We start from the raw sequence: 6,072 nt of genomic DNA on the forward strand, positions 1-6,072 counted from the left end.
TAAAATCAAGAACTTTCAGGTAAGCTCAATTGTCCTTATAGGCCTATGTGACCTTTTAAATGTTGTATATGTTTGACTTTGTTGTTCTATAACCGTCTATCAGCTTTGTTTTCTTTCATTACCAAATATTCAATTATTAGAGAGGTCTGAAAAGTTGCCCCATCTTTATGAGGCCCCAGGTAATGTGACTCCTTGTATGGGTTCTATATGTTTAACGTCATTGTTTTTTCTTGCGCCAACCCAATATATTTCACACTTTCCGCAAGAAGCCAAGCACTTCTGTTGATTTCAAATACACGGATTAGCTGATCCCCAATTGTTCTACTGAGGCGAAAACCCCTTCGAATTTGCATGGAATGTACAAGTTATACACAGGTCATTGTTATAGTCATACATCATAGTACCGCTAACCCGACAAACATTTTTTTTAAAAATTATTTTATATAAGTTATTGAATGACGAAGTACGACCAAACTGCAAATTGAACTTTAAAGAACCCTGTGCTAACATTACTTATTTTTCAATGTATCAGAAGGGGTATGTTGCCGGTGTATCGGTGATCGCTGTCGATGGTGATCAGGGTCGCTCTAAATATAGCGGTAGCCCTGCTTTTCGACGCTCGCATAATTCGACCCATAGGTAATTGTAAACATTTTATCTGGTTATAATCAGCAATTCTTTTGAAGTATGGTGATGAAAAAAAAACACCCAAAAAGACAACTAGTTCTAATTGTAACGGGGACCGTTACATATGTTCCCCAAACCTCCCCCAAATAAAAAGTGATGTCCTTTTGAATCTATAGCAAAAAATCATTTTATTTTAGCCTTTAATTACATGTAGTACGTTCAATATGGTCATTTCAGTACCAAGAAATGAAAGAAGGCGTTGCACGTGTATACACGCGCACGCGAGTACGATTCCGAATTTTTGTTGATGTCGTTCAACAGGCATTTGTATCATATACCCACACTATGAATTTCATAACGTTTCCACCAAATATAAGAAAGTTATAGCGATTTTATAATCGTCCAATCAGAATTCAGCACACGTGCATGTACGTGCTGAGCAGTAATTCTAACCACAGCAATTTGTAAGGAGTACCACGACACATTTAAACCCTTAAAGGGACTGGTTCACGATTTTTGATAGAAATATTTTTCATTTTTGATGTTAAACATTAGAAATATAGCTCATTTAATGTTGACAGCCAAAATTTTGACCTTCTGAATGCAAGAATAAAAGTAATATTTTAGCCTTGAATATGTGTTATGTAAACAAAGACTCGAGTCTTTTTATGTAAACAAACAAACAAGTGAAATATTGATTTTGCAATATAATGCATCTTAATTTTGCATAGTAACAAATTTTAACTTTTAGATGACACATTTCACCCCAAAAATGCTTGAAATGTGAAAGATATAATAATACTTAGATCGATATCCATTTCTTTTGAAATTTCGTAAACAATAGCATACCGCAATCTTTGTTTACAAAACAAATAATAAACTCTCTAAAATGAGCTTCTGTGATGATGTATAACCTTAATTTTCATGTAAAATCTTTCAAACACATTAGACAGTAGATTTTGATCATTAAAAGTGAAAAACAAAATTTTGGGTAAAATCGTGAGTCAGTCCCTTTAATATCAATAGAATTTGATGAAAAACAAAAACGTTATCGTCCTTTAAAAATTGAACATTTGAAAAACGTTGCACGCGCATGCGCGTGTGCGTTGGAATTTTTTGTTACACCAATATATAGATACACATATTGTCTACATATGCTGTGAATATCATCTCATTCGCTTCATAATTAAGATAGTTACAAACGTTTTAGTATTATCCAATCAAAATGAAGCACACGTGCATGCGCGTGCAAATTGGAAATTTTGACCATACAAATCAGTTAAGGATCTCAATATCTACCTATGATATGAATATCAAGTCATTTCAATGAACAACAAAAAAGTTAGACTGATTCCAAAGTTAGTGTACAAATTTTGTAATGCACGTGCACGCGCATGCGTGCGCGTGCGATTAAAATAACTATTATTTTTCATATCTACAAATGATATACTACCATCCTATTTAGGTTTGATATCGATCCCCTTAATATTCTGATTTTCTATTTTTTGTACCAAAATTGCAGTGCACGTGCGCGCGCATGCATGCAGGTGCAGACAAAATGACTATGACTATGCACATCTACAAACGCTATACTATCATCCTGCAAAGTTTCATATCGATCCCTTTTGTAGTTTCTGAGAACACTACCGGACAAAAAAGTACCGGAGAAAAATAATAATAACTAGTTCTAATTGTAACGGGGACCGTTACAGATGTTCCCCAAACCTCCCCCAATTAAAAAGTGATGTCCTTGTGAATCTATAGGAAAAAATCATTTTATTTTAGCCTTTAATTACATGTAGTACGTTCAATATGGTCATTTCAGTACCAAGAAATGAAAGAAAGCGTTGCACGTGCATACACGCGCACGCGTGTATGATTCCGAATTTTTGTTGATGTCGTTCAACAGGCATTTGTATCATATACCCACAGTATGAATTTCATAACGTTTCCACCAAATATAAGGAAGTTATAGCGATTTTAAAATCGTCCAATCAGAAATCAGCACACGTGCATGCACGTGATGAGCAGTAATTCTAACCACAGCAATTTGTAAGGAGTACCAAGATACATCTAAACCCCTAATATGAATAGAATTTGATGAAAAACAAAAACGTTATCGTCCTTTAAAAATTGAACATTTAAAAAACGTTGCACGCGCATGCGCGTGTGCGTTGGCATTTTTTGTTACACCAACATATAGATACACATATTGTCTACATATGCTGTGAATATCATCTCATTCGCTTCATAAATAAGATAGTTACAAACGTTTTAGCATTATCCAATCAAAATGAAGCGCACGTGCATGCGCGTGCAAATTGGTAATTTTGACTATGTAAATCAGTTAAGGGTCTCAATATCTACCTATGATATGAATTTCAAGCCATTTCAATGAACAACAAAAAAGTTAGACTGATTCCAAAGTTAGCGTACAAATTTTGTAATGCGCGTGCACGCGCATGCGTGCGCGTGCTGGCAAAATAACTATTATTTTTCATATGTACAAATGATATACTATCATCCTATTTAGGTTTTATATCGCTTCCTTCAATATTCTGATTTTCCATTTTTTGTACCAAAATTGCAATGCACGTGCGCGCGCGTGCATGCACGTGCAAACAAAATGACTATCACTATGCACATCTACAAACGCTATACTATCATCCTGGAAAGTTTCATATCGATCCCTTTTGTAGTTTCTGAGAACACTACCGGACAAAAAAGTACCGGAGAAAAAGAATAATAATAATAATAATAATAAGAAACAGAGTAAAAACAATATGTTCCCAAACTTTGTTTGGGGAACATAACTAGTTCTAATTGTAACGGGGACCGTTACATATGTTCCCCAAACCTCCCTCAATTAAAAAGTGATGTTCTTGTGAATCTATAGCAAAAAATCATTTTATTTTAGCCTTTAATTACATGTAGTACGTTCAATATGGTCATTTCAGTACCAAAAAATGAAAGAAAGCGTTGCACGCGCATACACGCGCACCCGTGTATGATTCCGAATTTTTGTTGATGTCGTTCAACAGGCATTTGTATCATATACCCACAGTGTGAATTTCATAACGTTTCCATCAAATATAAGGAAGTTATAGCGATTTTAAAATCGTCCAATCAGAATTCAGCACACGTGCATGCACGTGCTGAGCAGTAATTCTAACCACAGCAATTTGTAAGGAGTACCAAGACACATCTAAACCATTAATATCAATAGAATTTGATGAAAAACAAAAACGTTATTGTCCTTTAAAAATTGAACATTTAAAAACCGTTGCACGCGCATGCTCGTGTGTGTTGGAATTTTTTTGTTACACCAATATATAGATACACATATTGTCTACGTATGCTGTGAATATCATCTCATTCGCTTCATAAATAAGATAGTTACAAACGTTTAGGTATTATCCAATCAAAATGAAGCGCACGTGCATGCGCGTGCAAATTGGTAATTTTGACCATGCAGATCAGTTAACGGTCTCAATATCTACCTATGATATGAATTTCAAGCCATTTCAATGAACAACAAAAAAGTTAGACTGATTCCAAAATTAGTGTACAAATTTTGTAATGCGCGTGCACGCGCATGCGTGCGCGTGATGATAAAAAACTATTATTTTTCATATGTACAAATGATATACTATCATCCTATTTAGGTTTTATATCGCTTCCTTCAATATTTTGATTTTCCATTTTTTGTACCAAAATTGCAATGCACGTGCACGCGCGTGCATGCACGTGCAGACAAAATGACTATCACTATGCACATCTACAAACGGTATACTATCATCCTGGAAAGTTTCATATCGATCGCTTTTGTAGTTTCTGAGAACACTACCGGACAAAAAAGTACCGGAGAAAAAGAATAATAATAATAATAACTAGATGCGATCTCGTTGCGAGCAACGAGTGGGTCTTCCGTCCAATTTTAGATGTGATAAGATAAGAATTTGACTGAGATTTTCGTTCATAAATAATGATACAAATATATTGTCTAGACGTACAATTTAGCTTCGGTAATGTTTTACAATTATTGATCATTTAAATGTTATAAATTAAAGAATTTCTCTCCCTCTCGGCAACTAATTAAAGTGGTCAGCTTTTTTTCGAGAAAAAGTTAATAATGTTATTTACTGCGATACAGATTCGACTGATCAGGCAAGTCATGTCGCCCCGAGGCCTATTTTTTGATATCATTCTAGATATACTTCGCAAAACCGAACAAATTTTGTTCTACACGTCCTATGGAAATTTTCTTGAGAAAAAAGTTATTGATTGCGACATTTATGAGACTGTTAAGGCGAGTCATAAGGCCCGTGGGCCTTTTTCTTGATATCATTTGAAATATCTTGCAAACCTGAACAACTTTTGTACTACTTGTCTTATCAAAAGATTCTCGAGAAAAAGGTTAGTAATTGTGACATTAATCAAACTTTTCAGGCGAGCCATGAGGCCCGTTTGCCTTTTTCATGATGTTGTTCGAAAGATCTTGCAAAACTGAACAACTTTTGTTCTAGATGTCTTATTAAAAGTTTCTTGACAAAAATGTTATAGATTGCAACAATAACCCAATTGTTGAGGTGAACCATGAGACCCGCAGGCCTTATTCTTAACATCGTTAGTTAACGCTTGCGAAACTGAACAACTTTTGTTCTACATGCCTTATCAAAAGTTTCTCGAGAAAAAAGTTAGTAATTGTGACAATAATCAAACTCTTCAGGCGAGCCATGAGGCCCGTTCGCGTTTTTCATGATGTTGTTCGAAAGATCTTGCAAAACTGAACAACTTTTGTTCTAGATGTCTTATTAAAAGTTTCTTGACAAAAATGTTATAGATTGCAACAATAACCAAATTGTTCAGGTGAGCAATGAGACCTGCAGGCCTATTTCTTCACATCGTTAGTTAACACTTGCTAAACTGAACAACTTTTGTTCTAAATGTCTTGTCAAAAGTTTCTCGAGAAAAAAGTTATTAATGTTGTTAATTGTGATATAAATTGGACTATTCAGGCGAGCCATGACAACCGGAGGCCTATTTTTTGATATCACTAGATAGATCTTGCAAAACTGAACAACTTTTATTCTACATGTCTTATCAAAAGTTTCGTGAGAAAAAAGTTAATCATTGTAACAGAAATTCAATGGTTCAGGCGAGCCATGGGGCCCATGGGTCCATTTCTTGATATGGCATGAAAGACCTCAATAAACTGTACAACTTTTGTTATATATGTCTAAACAAAATATTTACGAGTAAAAAGTTATGATTTAAAACGTGGGAAAAAATTGGGCACTTTTATAAACTCCATTTTCGACCCCTACCGAGCTTCCATACTAGGCACTTCCGGAAATTTTTAAAACCCAGGTGCACAACTACAACATGTCGTCTAACATCACTGAAAATTTCAGCACTCTAGCTTATGTCGTTTTTGAGTTTTTG

This window comes from Ostrea edulis, chromosome 1 (assembly GCF_947568905.1).
Source record: "Ostrea edulis chromosome 1, xbOstEdul1.1, whole genome shotgun sequence".
In the NCBI taxonomy this organism is placed as follows: Eukaryota; Metazoa; Mollusca; class Bivalvia; order Ostreida; family Ostreidae; genus Ostrea; species Ostrea edulis.